The sequence below is a fragment of the Ictidomys tridecemlineatus genome, chromosome 13 (genome assembly GCF_052094955.1).
Source record: "Ictidomys tridecemlineatus isolate mIctTri1 chromosome 13, mIctTri1.hap1, whole genome shotgun sequence".
NCBI lineage: Eukaryota > Metazoa > Chordata > Mammalia > Rodentia > Sciuridae > Ictidomys > Ictidomys tridecemlineatus.
Genome location: NC_135489.1, coordinates 46332819 through 46350415, shown reverse-complemented (window position 1 = coordinate 46350415; position 17597 = coordinate 46332819).

Here is a 17597-nt window from a genome sequence, read left to right as displayed (position 1 = left end):
AGATGCCCTACTATAATCAGACTTTGTTCAAGTTTTATGAAATTAAGACATTCCCCCAACGGCTTCTTCTCACAGGAACAAGCATTGTTTGAAGCTCTGTGGTATCAAAAAGCTCATTCCTAAGGAAATAAATGGCTTCTCATGATAACATAAACAAACCACCAATTAACTGCCATCAAACCTGGATTATTATGATAACCAGCTTCTGTTTTTCTTTTGACACATGATTGCGAACTCACTGTAAATCTCTGTGCATAGACAGAGGCTGGTTTCTGCAGCTTCTACACGTCCCTGCTGCCATGGAGACAGATGTCTATGATGGTGCCTCCGATTGGGGGATGTCTTCCATTCCTTCACAAACGTTCCCTGAGCTGGAGTGATTTCACAGCCTGATCCTAAGTTATAATCAGTTATATTGACAGGGTCCCATCAGAAAAGCAGAAACCAATTTAGATGTTTTGGAGGGAAATTAATACAGAGGTTCATTGTTAGGGATTTAAAAAGTGAAGATAAATAGGTACATAACAGTGAGAAGCTATAAAGGTTCAAAGATCACAGGGAAAAGAGGGTGTTAACAGAGCCCAGATTCTACATCTCCTGACAGCCCTGGATCTACTAACTGAGACACAACTCAAAGTACAGAGAAGAGATGGAAAGTACTGTTTTTCTGCCTCTAGGAGTCATCCTGTAAGCATGGTTGCCTGACTCTTGGGGTCTTTGCTAGGCTGCTAAATTCTGTATTCAATGCTCCCATATTGATAAATTCTCCATTGCTGGACCTTACGCTCCAACATCATCCATCCAGCACCCTTGGAATCCAATCCCATACGGACTTTCCCAGCTCCTCCTGAAATATACTGGCTAAATCCTGCAGTTCTTTCAGCATATAGTCCCTTAGCAAGCTTTGCACTTCCTCTTCTGGATTATATGGAGACCTGACCCTAGTTATTGGTGATGAAAAGTGGGGTTATATCTAGGGATGGGGTCTTCCCCTTTACCCCCTCCAATCATGCAAAGAATTTGAGGAGTGCTGTTTCCCAAGATAGCAGATGAGAGCAGGGGAGGGGCCAGGAATTGGTCTGACAGAAAACAGAGCTAGCTCCAAGGAACATGATCTATGCCTTTGAACCCTGGAGGTGAAGCTCTGGCTCCCCAGCACACACCTCCTCATAAACCTGTCTCCAGTAAGCCAGGGCCAGAGGCGTTCTGTGATGAGTGCTCTCTCCTCTCCATGAAGGCTGGCCAACTTTGGGGGAAAGATAAATCCAAGTTTTGTTTTTCTAATTAAGTTTTAAAATAATTTCCAAGATAGAAATGAATAGCGCTGCATGACGATCAGGTTCCATACTCAGATTTCAAGTGGTTTTCCAGAGTTTATCTCCAATTAATAAGTGTCTTTGTTTTTAACATTTAAAATTAAAATATCTGTTCATAAAGATGCATCTCAGTCCTATTTTTTGCCACTTTTATTCCATAAGGGGTTTTCTTGGTTTGGCAGAACTTTCAGCTTAGCAGATATAAATGCTCTTGTTTAAACTGGAAGAAAACTCTTAGTGAACTACAGGATTCTTTTGCATGGCTGAGTCTCACTTGTCTGAAATTTATTTGCCCAAAACATTTAACAGGTATTCCTGAAAAAATCTGTTGATGGTGGGAAGATCTGAACAATTTAGTGCAATAAGAATACACAAAGAAACACTGAGGATCAGGCAGAATAACACAGAAAATTCGTATTTCTATTCACAATGAAACAGGACTATAAAAATCACATTTTTACTTTTAGAAACTATAGTCTTGAGAAACTTTTTTCAGTGCTGGTGATTGAACCCAGAGCTTTGCATGTGCTAAGTAAGTGCTTTATCACTGACCTATACTCCTGACTCCAAAGTGTTATCTGCATTGAAGCCAAAATATTCACCTTCTGTACTATTTTGCATCCATTTTTTTATTTTAAAAAAATACATGCTCATAAATGTTTGGAAAATGAGGAAGAATATATGTTTTTAAAACTTGGACTGAGAGTGTAGCTCTGTGGCAGAGCACTTGTATGTATAAGGCCCTGAGTTTGATCCCCAGCACAGCAAACAAACAAACAAATAAAAAAAACCAAAATCTCATGGCAAAACATTCAGTAACAACCTCTGTTAACATTTCTTTTTTTTTTTTATTTCTTACATATATGACAACTGTGGAATGCATTACATTCATAATTATCCATTCACAGAACAATTTTTATAACTTGTTATATAAAATATGTTCATACCAAATTATGCCATTATTCATGAGCTCTCTTATTTTTTTGCATACAATTCTTAATAAACCTTTATACCACAATTTATTGTATCTCTGTTTGTATATAAGGTATGTTAACACCAAATTCACATCTTCATACATGTATTTTGTATAATGATCATGAATATCTTTCCTCTGTGTGTGTGTGCTTACTTTCCAAGTGATCAGGCTTCTATCTTGATTTTTATCACTTGCCATTTTATTTTGAGGATTTCTCCATACTAAAATTTTACCCAATTAAGAAACATCCACTTAATTGGCTCAAAATATTGCATTGTATGGAAGTACTTATAATTTGTTAAATTATTTCCCTTTCGTTAGACATTTAGGCGCCACATTTATGCCTTGACAAGACAATCTGAAAAGATTTTTTTTTTTTTTGTCTTTAAAAAGGAAGTCACATTATCCTGAAAGAAGTTGGCATTTCCTCTTCTCAGCCTCTGGTTCTCCTCTTTGCTGTCTTTGGTTTTATATTAACTTCATTTGAAGCTTCTTCTTTTGTTATATTGAAGAATAGGAGTGAGAAAAGAAGCTACCACCTACAGGAACTCTGACCAAAGAAATGGCAATGAATGATTATTAAAATGATGGTTTGTTCTTATTTACAAATTGTAGGTCACTGCTGTTATGATTTTTTTTTTTTTGGTAATGGTGATTGTACCCAGGGGTGCTCTCCCACTGAGCTACACCCCCAGCCCTTTTTATTTTTCATTTTCAGGTAGGATTTCATTAGTTGCTGCAGCTGACCTCAAACTTGCAAACCTCCTGCTTGAGCCTCCCGAGTCACTGAGATTAGGCATGTACTACTGTGCTCTACTTATATTATTAAAAATTACAGGCTGGGGATATAGCTCAGTTGGTAGAGTGCTTGCCTCAGATGCACAAGGCCCTGGGTTCAATCCTCAGCACCATAAATAAATAAATAAATAAATAAATAAATAAATAAATAAATAAATAAATAAATATTAGCCAGGCACTGTGGTGCGAGCCTGTAATCCCAGGGACTCAGGAGCCTGAAGCAGGAGGTTTGCAAGTTTGAGACCAGCTGTAGCAACTTAGTGAGACTCTCAGCAACTTAGCAAGACCCTATCTCAAAATAAAAATGGAGAAAGACTGGGCAGGTATCTCAGTGGTAGAATGCCCCTGGGTTCAATCTCTAGTACCACCCCCAACAGAAAAAGAAAAAGAAACAATATATAGTTTTAGATACCATGGTGTGAATCAGGGTTCTCCAGGGAGATGGTACCAGTGGGATATACGGAGTGAGATAGATGAGGGGGAAGTTGGTTAGGGGCTTGGCTCGCTCCATTCTGGAGGCTGACAAGTCCCCATACAGGTATCTCATGTGCAAACCGGAGATCCTGAGATGCCAAAAGTGAAAACCTGCAGAATCAGGAAAGTCAATGGCCAAAGCCCTGAGAACAGGGACCCGTGATGTATAGGTGCTGGAGTTCAAAGGCCAGAGAGCCTGACGTTCTGATGTTCACGGTCAGGAAGAAAAGGATGTCCCAGCTCCAGGAGAGAGACCTTGCTCTTCCTTTGCCTTTTTGTTCTCTTCACGTCCCCACCCCACCTTGAGGGCCCATCTTCCCCACTCAGTCCACCAACTCAGTCTCCTGTGGAAACACCCTTGCAGACACCCCTAAAAATAATGCTTTCCCAGTTCTCTAGCTATGCTTAATCCAGTCAAATTGACACCTAAAATTAACCACAGATTATTTTTATTCTTACTGCTTGTTAGTGGGGATCGAACCCAGCAGCACTTTACATTGAATACATCCCTAGCCTTTTTAATTTTTGTTTTATTTTGAGACAAGATCTTGCTAAGTTGCTTAGGACCTCATTAAATTGCTGAGGCTGGCCTTGAACTTGTGATCCTCCTGCCTCATCCTCCTGAGTTGCTGCGATTACAGGTATATAATCCCAGTGACCATCAGATTTAGAAATCCCTGTTATGTGAGGGATGAATTAGGAATGCCAGAGACTACTGTGGTAGGTGTGTGTGTGTGTCTTGATTTACAGTGCTCCTTCAGTTTTCCTCTTCCTTTTGTATTTTTCTAGAAGACATTAGTGATTTGCAGTAGGATTGGCTCAGAGTTGTCTTCATAGCCTAAAAGCTGCCTCATTAAACACATGTAATGCTTTGGCTGTTTTTATACTGTAACATATGTGAAAACAATCAACAAAACCTAAGATCACTCTGAGGATTAACTGAGATGATGCATAAAGAATTTAGCTCGAGGGCTGGGGATGTAGCTCAATTGGTAGAGGGCTTGCCTTGCATGCACATAGGCCCTGGGTTCAATTCCCAGCACCACAAAAAAAAAAAAAAAAAAAAAAAAAAAAGAATTATCTTCACTTGAATAGGACCCTATAGTTTACAGAGAACTTTCACATACAGTAGGATTTGTGGCTGCCACAACAACTCTGAGAGTTTGCAAAGATAAGGATCCTTTTTGTCTCCATGAGCATGCATACCACAACTGAACTAGTGATCTATACTGGTCATGGATGGCCATTTAAATGGTCATGCTGGTCAGGGAAAACCATGATTGTAGTGAAAGGACAGGGCCTAACAAATGGAACTTTCCCTCCTGGCAGAGACAGAGGTTCTAGACTCCTCTGCTAATGAACTGTTTGCTTTGAGGCAATTTGCTTCAGTCACTGTCCGTGTTTGTCCAGCATCAGTAACACTGGGAATTCTAATGCACCTTACCATCTAGGGTTAATGTGAGAAAGGCAAAGGAAGCTAGTCAAGATTGTATCTCTCTTGAGGAGGAAAAACTTGGATAGGAAAGTATTCTGATAAGACTTTTCTAAACAGCAGATAACTTACTGATAAAATAGAAGGATCTAAGCATTCCTTTAGAGGACTTGCTAGGAACATTTAACATCCCCTTCCCTATACTGTAGTTAGGCTCCTCCTAACACAGATTCATACTCTTCTAACACACCCATCCAGCCCGGTGTGATAGGGCACACCTGTAATCCTAGCAACTCAGGAGGCTGAGGAAGGAGGATCACAAGTTCAAGGTCAGTCTTGGCAACTTAGTGAGGCCTTTTCCCCAAAAAAGAAAACAAACAAACAAACAAAAAAATAAGTAAGTTTTTTTAAAAAAAGACTGGGGAAGTAGCTCACTGGCAAACCGCTCCTGGGTTCAATCCCCAGTACTGCAATAATAATAATAATAATAATAATAATAAAATAAATAAACAAACAAAAAAAGAGCCACAAACACCCATCTAGAAAGGAGTTGGAGGGGAGTTGCATTTGGGAACAAATTTTAAAAAGGAAGGCTATAACTCAGTGCAAGAACTGACTCAAAATTGTATTCTGGGGTCATGATTCCCAGTACAAACTGAAGAGCTCGGAGATCTCAAAGTCAAGTTTAGCGTGTATGTGGCTCATCAATTCATTTTCAGAGTGCTCCCCCAAAGTCAGCAGTGTTAATCAACTCTAACCAGCAGGCAATCAAATAGCCAGCAGAGACATCCCCAAAGGAGGAAGCAGGAGGAAAGTAGGCCTTATCACTCGATTATCCTAATCATTTAAGAATCAATCGTGACAGACCCTGTTCTCATCTTCTGTAGCAGGTTAGCACTCCACCATTAACTGACTTAATGTGCATCCCTCATTTTCAGAATGTTTCTGTGGACAAAACTGAAAAGCAGAGGTCTCCTTGGGTTTGGTTGCATTAGGAACTGGGCTGGGAATGGTCTGTCCCTCAGTACATTAGCAGATTTACCTACTTTTCCACATCAGTAGGACAGGCAAGGAGCTAAACAGGAAGAAGGGTGGGTAAATCATGGACTTAGTTCCCAGCTTGGCAGAAGGGCTTTTCAGGGGACACCGGGAGAGATAGATACAAAAATGGTGTTTGAGTGGTGTTGAACTCCAATTCTCTCTACCTGGGAGAAGATGTGGAAGCCAGTCACCTAATGCTGGTCACCAAACCAGCACAGGCAAATGGGAGTAGAAACATTATGTGTGCAATCCAAACGCTCTGCCAAAAGTCTCCTTCTGCTGAAAACAGAGCCTCTGATAAACTCTCTGCTTATCTTGGCATTTTTGTCCCAGAAGATAGAAACAAGGAAGACAGCTGCAAAACTGGGTTCAAGTTTGGCAAACCACGGGCTGGGGTTGTGGCTCAGTGGTAGAGTGCTCACCTAGCATGCATGAGGCACTGGGTTCAATCCTCAGCACCACATAAAATAAATTAATCAAATAAAGATGTTGTGCCCATCTACTACTAGAAAACAAATATTTAAAAAAAAAAAACAGTTTGGCAAACCAAGAGGAATGTGGGTGGTGTGGATGGGGGTCCCATTGTTTTGCCTTAATACTTGTTGGCTTAAAAAACACAAGAGGGCTGGGGACAGGCTGGGCTCCGTGGTAGAGGGTCTAGCGTGCATGAGACCCTGGGTTTAATCCCCAGGAACACACACACACACACACACACACACACACACACACAGATATCAGAAAGTTTATCCCAAAGATAATGAAATAATGTCTGTGATTTTCTTAAATTATCTAGTGGTATAGAGAGAACAGAATTATGTATGAGTCGATGATTATTGAAATTAGCTGTTAGATCCATGGGGGTTCATTATAGTACTCTATTTGTACAGAGGTGTGACATTTCTCATGATAACAAAACAAAATAAAATAGCATATGACTTATTCCAAGACAAAAAAAAAACTCTTTAAAAGGAAGAATAGCTTAAAGATACGACCAACTTTCTAATCCACCAGTAGAAGTTCGAACAGCGTCCTTCAGTGGAAAAGTGTATGTGTTTCGGGATACCGGGTGGGGAAGCAGCATCTAAAACAGGTGACTTGACTGGGTGTGGAAATTCATGGGGACATTTTTGCTCATTCTGTTTACTGATGGTGAGACCAGCTTTCAGTGGGAGGAGAGCTTCAAGGACATAGAATTGCTCCATCAAGGCCAGGAATGTCCCCAAATGAACAGCTCTAATGTGAAGAAACCAAAGTGCCACAGTAGCCACTCGGGGAGTGTTTCTATTGAGCTGATCTTAAAAGCATGTGGTCTGTGCATGGGAAGACGGCACAGTGAAGAGGGAAGGTACAGACCACAGGGAAGAGCAGTAAGTGGGTCATGAGAGCCCCAAACTGAAGATTAGAGGCTTGTCAAGGCTCAAGAATAAACACAATATGGAAAAGCCCTAAGAACAGAATTCTTGCAAATTTGAGAAAGAGGAGAGAATTTTCTACAATCCAGAAAAGCTTGTACAAACATGTTTAAAAAAAAAAAAAAAAGAATTGGAGAGAAAAATGGGAAGAGGATATATAGTCAGAAAACTCTACCAGGAATTTATGTTCATATCCCCAAAAAGGCTGTGCTAGGGCCACTTGATGGTAGAAGTCTCTACCCTTGTCTCAGACTCAGTGAAAAATCTTGTCTCCATTCAGGAACATTTATGTTTAATTCTTTTAAAGTTGGCATTATTTTGGAGCCACTACCAAAAAATGTTTTTATTTTTGTATTTGATTTCAAAATTCTGAAAGGTATTTATACTTAAAACTTGTTTTCCTAGAGATATATATATCATTATGTGTATTTATATATAACATATATTATATGTGTTTTTATATATTATACATATATGATATATAATAATATATAAATACACATAAATATATATTACATATAAATACATATATAAATACACATAAATATATATTATATATAAGTACATATATAAATACATATAAATATAATTATATATTTATATGCATATATATGTATATATACACATATATATATGCATATAAATATATATTATATATAAGTACATATAAAATTTGAAAGGTATTCATACTTAAAATTTGTTTTCTTGGAGATATATATATGTGTATTTTATATATAATTATGTGTATTTATATATATATTATATATTTATATGTATAATATATAATATACATAAATACATATATATTATATATAATATACACGTAATAAGCACATGGGAAAATGTAATAAACCAAAGGCCAGACACTCCATCATGGGTAAGCAAGTCTGACATTTGGAAATAAGGCTCCTATCTGGCCTCTTGCTATTGATCAGGTCCACTAGACCCTCTTCCAATGAGCCTAGCCTGTCCCCAGCCCTCTTGTCTTTTTTAAGCCAATAAGTATTAAGATGAAACAATCAGACCCCCATCCACACCACCCATATTCCTCCGGGTTTGCCAATTTTTTTTTAATATTTCTGTTTTAGTTGTAGATGGGCACAATATCTCTATTTGATTTATTTATTTATTTTTATTAAAAACCTCAACTCATGGTATGATTTGGAGAAACCAGACACGGTAAAATAATCATTCCAAAGATGTCAAAAGACACCGTAAGATTAAGTCCTAAATGAGTTGCACAGGTGGTAAATAGCATAAGTCAAAGCCAAGGAGAATAGCTGTGTCCTGGAATTGGCAGGGACTACTTGAAAAAAAATAAAGAGGGTGCAAAAACAACACTCAAAGTGGAGCAGTTTCTGAAGAACTATAGAAAAAAGAAAGGGTGCACTTGCAGAAGGTACAGAATTGGGGGAAGGAATGCAAATGAATGCAAGCCTCAGCTTGACCATGTCTTGATTTGGCACTTGACCTCTGACCAGCTTTCCTAGCTGATAGGTGCAGGCCCCTTGGCCCTCTGGACTTGCTTGGCCCTTGAGTATTTCTGGGCTTTCAGCTTCCATAGTTCACCTGCTTCTGACTCATTGCTGCTCAGGTCCCTGGGTGTCACATACTGTTCCCTGCTCGGCTCTGATCTGCCACCAGTGCATTGGCTTGCAATAATCAAATGTCACTGGCTACACCTGGGCAAACAGGCCAGTTGTGCTCACAAGAAAGGGAATGAACACAGCCATTTTACATGAAGAGGAAACCAAATGTATGGGCTTAGGGTGTTTCTTGGGATCAGATCCAAGGAAAAACTTTGTTCCCATTTTTTTTTCTTTTCTTTCTGTGCTTTAATAAATTCCTTCTTAATTATTCATATTTTTTCTTTTTTAAAAATTAGTACTATACATGATAGAAAAATTTACCTAAATGCATTATGATGATAGACTGGAATAATTTTGAATAATTCGAAGATGTTGGAAATTGAAACCATAGCAATATATCTGGATTTTTTAATTTAAAAAGCTTTAACCCGTCAGCGCCACAAAAAGCCAGTCACTATGAATGGTGATACAAACTGTGATCAAAATAAGCTCATGTGTAATTCATGTCTATGTGGGGGTCATAATGAAAATCTAAACTAAATCATTACATGCACTCTAAATGCAATTTTTTAAAAGTGCATTTCATAGATCTTTTATATCTTAGTTAAGTTATGGCCATTCACAGTCCAATAAATAAAGGCAATTATTTTTTTTTGAAAATTAGAAACTGTGTTTCCTGCTAAAATGCCTAAGTAGACACAAATTGGGATGATAGTTGACTATATAATAAAAATGCATTAAAATACAATGCATGAGGTTGGATGAAGAAAGGGCAAACAAAACATGATGCTGTTTCTTTACTGACCACCTCTGTCAACACCATATTTGGTTTCTTGTGTTTGTGCTTATCTGAGATCATGTTGACACAGGCATGAATGTTCTGAATTTTTGAAGGACGTGTGTGTGTGCGCGCGTGCGTGCGTGCGTGCACATGTATCTGAGACTGTTTTTGTTGTGCTTATTGGCCCACATTTCTCTATGAAGAGCTTTTGATAAACTGTAAAAATTTCACAATATACAGACCCTTGATGACAACATGTTTTCCTTGGGAAAAGCAACTGGAGATACAAAGCAGTTGGGGCTATTTAAGTTCTGCTTGCCCTGTAGAAAACAATGGAAGGGGTGTGTGTGGAAGACTGGAGAAGCTCCAAGAAGACAGAGTCTCATAGACAATTTCTAGGAAAGCCACAGTTTGGATAGATGGTATTAGTGTATTATTAGTTTATTTATTTATTTATTTTTTTAGTTGTAGATGGACAGCATGCCTTCACTTTGCCTTTGTGTGTGTGTGTGTGTGTGTGTGTGTGTGTGTGTGTGTGTTGCTGGGAATTGAACCCAGAGCCTTATGCATGTGAGGCAAGTACTCTACCAACTGAGCTATGTCCCCAGCCCTTATTTTGCTTATTTTTATGTGGTGCTAAGAATAGAACCCAGTACCTTAACCTCACACATGCTCTGCCACTGAGCTACAGCCCCAGCCCTAGTATTAGGTTTTTATCAAGATTGTATGTAGCTCTTTAGTCTGAGATTTCAATCTTATTCTGGTCCACAGTTTAATGACTCTAAATTACTAATACCAACATAATTGATCAAGAGATTTCCTCAGGACACCAAGCTGGAAGGAATGTTTTCCTGCCTCAGCATTCTGGTAGGACTTGAGAGAGTGAATCTTGGTGTCTTCCACATCAATGGTTCTTCAAGTAGTAACTCCCATGTCTGATCTGTCGTTATGCTAAAAGCAGATCAAAGACAAATATTAAAAATGAATTATAGAGTTTAGGCTTATTCAAACCTCAAGCACATAGAGTTTCACTCACTTAAAGCAAATACATTTCTTTCTTTCTAAAGTCTTATTTTGGTTTCTTAAAATTCTTCAGCTATGTTTAGAAAATATGTTGTCAACTCTTCTTTGCATGGTATTTGGATTCTAAAAAACAAATTATAAATATACTGCTAATTTATATAGCATAAAACCACCCAAATAGGGCTGGGGTTGTGGCTCAGTGGTAGAGAGCTTGCCTAGCATGTGTGAGGCGCTGAATTTAATTCTAAGCACCGCATAAAAATAAATAAATAAATACAATTAAGGTCCATTGACAACCAAAAAAAATATTTTAAAAACTCAAATAACTTTGAATACACATATAATGTATACATGTACATATAATTGATTTGTGACATCAGTCCCTGCTGGATGTATCTCCTACAGTAACCGTGGAAAACAGGTCAACAAGCCCTGGCCAGGCTGGGAAAATACTCCCCACATGTGTTGTCTGAGTCCCAGCGGTTAGTACCATGGCCCCAACCCAGCCCACGGTGGCTTCTGGATCCCAGCCTACCAGATCTTTCCCACGTGAATATCCCTGGGACAAGACTCCAAGGATGCCCCACAACACTGTATCAGCCCTGGTTTAACTCCAAAACAATAACAACAACAAAAACCCTCAAGTAAACAAATCGTTTGATCAAATAAGCAGTTGAAAACCATTTTCCTTCATCTTCTCAACCACAATAAGCTCATTCAAGGTCTTCCCTTATCTCCATTCTCATGCCTTTGAGAATATGTTTTTTTTAAAAATATGTTTTTTTAAAAAATATTTTTCTTAGTTGTAAGTTGTATACAATACCTTTATTTATTTATTTTTATATGGTGCTGAGGATCGAATCCAATGCCTTGCATATGGTAGGTGAGCACACTACTGTTGATCAACAACCCCAGCCTTAATTTTTTTCAGTGCTCTAGAATTCTCAGTCCTCAAAAGACATTTTTTTTTTTTTTTGTACTGGGGATTGACCTCAGGGACACTCAATCACTGAGCCACCTCCCCAGGCCTATTTTGTATTTTATTTAGAGACAGGGTCTCAATGAATTGCTTAGCACCTCACTTTTGCTGAGGCTGGCTTTGAACTAGTGATCCTCCTGCCTCAGCCTCCAAAGCCGCAGGGAATACAGGCATGTGCCAACACACCAAGCAAAAGACAACCCTTAAAGCAAGGTTTGTTCCTTTCACTAATTCAGAACACTGGGGAACAGACCCCATACTTGCACCTTTTTCTCCAATATTCCTAATCCCATCTGAGAAGTTTCCTGGCACAGAAGAACTTTTGTAGTCACAACATTTTTTTTTTCCTGTGTGCTAGGGATGGGACCCAGGGCCTTGTGTATGCTAGTGCTCTCCCACTCAGCTCCAGCCCCAGCCTAACAAGTGGCTTTATTTTAATAAACATTATGTACATGAAAAGTAGAGTTCCTACTTCTGGCTGGGATCCAGAAGCAACGTGCAGGCCAGATTAGGGCCCTGGGCCTGAGATAACACACGTGGGAAGTCTTTTCCCAGCCAAGCCAGGGACTGATCCCCAGCTTGTTGACCTGTTTTCCACAGTCACTGTAGGAGACACATCCAGCAGGGACTAATGTCACAAATCAATTATATGTACATGTATATTCAATGTTGAGTGCTTTTCTGCTATATAAATTTTTTGAGTGTTTTCCCGCTATATAAATTTAACAGCATATTTAATATTTATGTTTTTTACAATCTAAATATATATACCGTGTAAAGAACAGTTGACACCGTAGTCTAAAAGTCTCCTTCAGCTTCACCTTCCATTTTGGCATTGGTGAGATAGTCATCTGTTGATGGGTCACAATGCTAACAGCAGATCAAAGATGTAGGAGCATGAATTGGGAACACAGGGAGTGTCCCTCCTTGGAGAACTCCCTTGACTGACAGGTGCAAGACTGCCTTCCTCTCGTGGTGTTTGGTCTTCACGTTGGCCACAGCTTCCAGTGGGGCAGGCTGGTAATCTTGCAGCCAGGGACAGTGAAGTTCTGACTCTGGAGGCCCTGGCAGAATCAGGGACACCTACCTGGTGGGGGCGGGGGGAGGAGTTTCTGCAGAAGCCTGGAAGTCTCCTCTATCCCTGTTCTTTTCTCCTTCACTTACCAAAATGCCTCCTAGACTCACCTAAAAGTGGTGGTGGTGTTTTGAATTTTATATAACAGTACCGTCTAGAGAAGATGGTCGTGTATTTACATACATATTTTGGGATACTTCTTTCTCACAGCTTTTGAAATACTTCCAACTACCAGAGTTGTTGATTCTTACAAGTGCTTAACAGCATAAGTTTTAAGCTTAGGGAATAGGTCCTGGCCCGAACATCCATGAGAATCAGTGGGAAGAATCCCAAGAGAAAGACCCTGGAGCAGATGTAGGCCTTGAACTTCAGCAGTCCTGGGAAAGGTTCCCGAGAAGATGCCATGGTTCTCCCCCACCAGGCCTCTCCCAAAGCACTCTGAGAAATAAAGGAACTACTACGCACCCAGGGCCCAAACCCCTCACACAGCACGGTAAAGGGGCTTGTGCCATGATGTGTGGGCCATTAGGAACCAAAGTGCTTTTTCCAGATGTGCTCTTGGGAGATTTTTCTGCTGCACATTCCACAAGGTACTTCCTGGGAGACGGCCTGTTTCCTGTCCTGGGCAGGGAAGTAGATCCACCCTGAAAATCTGAGAGGATGTGGCAATGGGTTAACATGACTTAATTCTGTTCCTCATCTACCCAGAACCCTCCCCACGGGCCTGCCCTTGCATTCTGGAAACAGCCCAAGCTTGGGAATCAGGAAGTTTGGGGACTGGTTCTGCTACTTCCAGGCTATGTGGCCTTGGGTAAGTTGTTTACTCTCTAAGACACGGGTTTCTCACGTGTCAGATGAGTTAACTATGTGTAACCCTTGAGTTATCATACCTAATCCCGAGAATTCCCCCTGTTCTGGTAAATTCTGCACATTTTTTGTGTGGAATTGGGGTAAGGTTGGACAATGAGAAGGGCCACAGTTGAGTTGGATTGATGTACAGTGGCACGAACAGAGTTGCTACCGGAAGAAATAAAAAATATACTGGAAAAGAATGAGAAACAGGAGAGAAAAACCAAGGAGATTGGGCTGGAGGGGAAATTGAGAGAAAAAAGGAGAAGAGATTCCCTGGGCACAGAGGAACATGGGAGCTATATTTAGAAAGGGAGAGAGCTGTGGGTCTTTGTGATTATTAAATTTCCCTTTAGTATTTTTAGAGATAATTTGGTTAAATAAGGGCATCGTTTTGTCAAGTAGGTAGTTTAAAACCATTTTCTTTTATCAGCTTGTCCAAGAGTGAAATAAAAACAGAAATACCCAGAAGTCTATTAGATTCCTTTCCCTGGCTCCGTCCTCAGTTATAAATGGCACCACAATCCCAGTCCTTCACAGGTGTGGCTGCAGGCCCAGGAAAGACAGCAATCACCTGTGACATTGAATTATTGTTTTCTATGCTGCCTCCATGCTTCAAATCTGAAGAAGGCTGATGGAGAATTACAGCCTCCTTTGACTTTACTCCATCGGTCAAGGACTCCACGATGTGCCATATGAAGTAACCACTCCCAGGAACCTCAAGGTGAGCACACCATCAACTTTTCAGAAGCATCTGCACAGAGCCCGTGTATGTCATCTAAAGCTTTCTGAATCCAAAAGGGACCTTGTAAAAAGTCAGTAAAACACTTGTGCATTTAAAAACATTTCCTGATCTTTCAATACCACCAAATAGCAAAACGTGAAAAAGGTACCTCGGAGTGGTACCTCTGCCATTGTGAGCTGACATGTAAGATTTGATGCAAGCATCTGAACATGTATTTTTAAAACATCTTCCTTTTTTCTATCCTATAATATTCATTTATTTTCGTGATTCCCCAAAGTGCAGTGAAATTTTATATAGGAATTATTTTTGAAAATAGAGGAATTCAGGAAATTCAGACCATCGCTTTATTTTTCAGTTTTAGAGACTATTCCCATCAGGTTTTATTGCATGGTTTTTCTGTATCCTCATAAAACTGAGAGCTAAATAAGGGAAAAAATAAGGTAACTTTGTTTCCCTCTCACAATCCAGCTTCTCATCCCATTTGGACTCCCCTGCAGGATACTTTCAGTTCACCACCACCCCATGTGCCATGCATTGAATGAATGGTGTCATCCCTTTATTTCTGCTGGAAAAAAATAGAGCAAACTCATCAAAACACTCACCTCTGAACAGAAACACTCCCCACGGGGTTTGAATGGCGTTTAGATTAATGAAGTCCTTTCCTCCCCAATCTTCCCATAGAATGTAGACAAAATGGCAAAACTGATGTACATTCTCCAGTTCTAGGAAATGCAAAGCACCTATTCCCACAGTCCTAAAGATTTACTGCAGGGGTGAACTGCAAGACCAAAATCCCTCTCACCGTCCCTCTGGTCTCACAAGAGAATGGGCTGTTGGAAATGTGCACACAGGGGCCTAGAGCCCCTGTTCAAAGGCGACAGCCATGCTCATGGCCCCTCTCTATGAAGGGATGATTACCATGCCACTGAAAAGGACTGGTGGTACTCCTTTTTACATTTTTTTTTCCTGAACAGAAAAGTAATGTAAGTGTGGAACATTTAAAAACACAGAATGGAGATAAGAAAAATAAAATTTAAAGAATTTAACATTTTTAGTATAAATCATTCTAGGCTTCTTATATGTACATTTCTTTGTGGAATTTCTATGTGTAGTGATGAAAAATAAAAAGATTTGATACATTTTCCCAATAAACTTTTTAAAAATTAATTTTATAATGTGAATATGTTCCTATTTCTTTACCTTTTATTTTATATCAGCATTTGGAATGACTTTATATTATTGCCATAATTTGTTTAACCAAGTCCCAGGGCTACACATTGTTTCCAGTTTTCTGGTATTAAAAACAGTGTTTCATGAGGAGTCTTTGTGTACAGATCTTGGCAGACGTCAGCCATAAATCCTTTGGCATAAATTTGGAAATGTTGAAATACCAGGTCACAGAGCATGCCCATTTTAAAGGTTTTTGACGTGCAACTTTTAACATCAATTTTCCCTCCCCAGACTTTCCAGCAGTGCATATTAACTTAAAAATCACTGATGCTGGGTGTGGAGGCACAGGCAAGTAATGCCAGCTACTAAAGAGACTGAGGCAAGAGGATGGAAAATTGGAGATCAGGCAACTTAGTGAGACCCTGTCTCAAAATGAAAAATAAAAAAGGCTGGGGATGGTAGAATCTTTGCCTAGCATGGGTGAAGCCCTGGGTTCAATCCTCAGTGCTACTAAAAGAAAACAAACTCAACAACAAAAACACTGCCTATCTGATAAAAGAAAAATGTACGGTTCAGAACCCAGCAACACACACACACACACTCCACACACAACACACACACACACACACACACACACATGAATTATTTTGGTTCAATTTAAGTATGAATTTCTAATGATTGCTAATGAAGTATATGTTTTTTTTTCCATAAGGTTTTCACCATTTATATTTTTCTTTTCATTTTGACAGTTCTCCTAATTTCTTGGAGTATTTGTCTTTTTCTTACTGAACTACGTGACCCCTTCAAATTATAACCCTTTGTTAATAATACACTGGCAAGTTTTTCCTGGCTTGCTATTTTACTTATGATTTTTTATGCATAGAGCTTTTCATTTTCATGCAGGAGAAACAATCTTCCCCTTTATGTTTTCTGACTTTACCGGCAGACTGTCGTCAGTAAATCATAATCATGGCCTGCCTATAAAAGCTCTTCTATTGTTATACAAGATTAAAGAGTAACTAAAGTCAAGGACCAGCCCCTATACTTATGCCTTAAGTGTCTTGTACTTAGCAGATTAGCAGATTGTTATCCAATCATTAAAAACACATTTTAATTGAGCACCTACTGTGTTCTAGGATTTTTCATTGTAGACGAGATGGATACTGGTCCATAACTGCTTCATGGTGAATTCCCCTTAATTAATTACTTAATTAAGTAATAAATACATGTGAACTGTGAGGAAAACAGGGCAAGACAGAGGGAACAGTGATGAATCAAAAATCTCTGCCTCTTGAGAAATTTATAGCTCAGTATACTCTTTTTTCAAAAAAGAGCTTCATTATCATTGACATAAAATTACATGTATTTAAGTTATAAAATTTGACACTCTTGAGGGATTAAAGAGAAGTAAGATTTCAGATAAGTGAATAACTATAATACAGGGGGGGAACTATGAGTACCTTAGTGAGGTCAGGGAGGAGCTATGGAAAGGAGTGTTTGAAATGAGCCTCACAGGAAGAGAGGAGGGAGGCCGTCCTCATCTTCCTCAGAGAGAAGAGGAAGCAGGCAGTGTAGACCTGATTTCTCCCTGTAAATTATAAACAATGTCACCAGCCAAATATGCTTGTAATCAACCCACAATACCTAGAGCTCAGTGAGGGGTTAAGGAAGAGGATTTTGCATTTCTTTAACCTGTCTTTTGCATTTACATTTTTTTGTGGTATTTTTGGTGTACAGATAATTATTTTCTTACGAAGCAGTGTCATCTTTTCCAAAGATGGCTGCATTAATATGTTTCACAGTGTATGCCCTGTCTCTTTGATTTTTGCATTACTGAGGATGGAACCTTTGCATGTCTAGGCAAGTGCTCTACCGTTGAGGTATATCCCCGGCCTCCATCTTCTTGTTTTAGAATGTGACCTTAGCAGGAAGAGTCT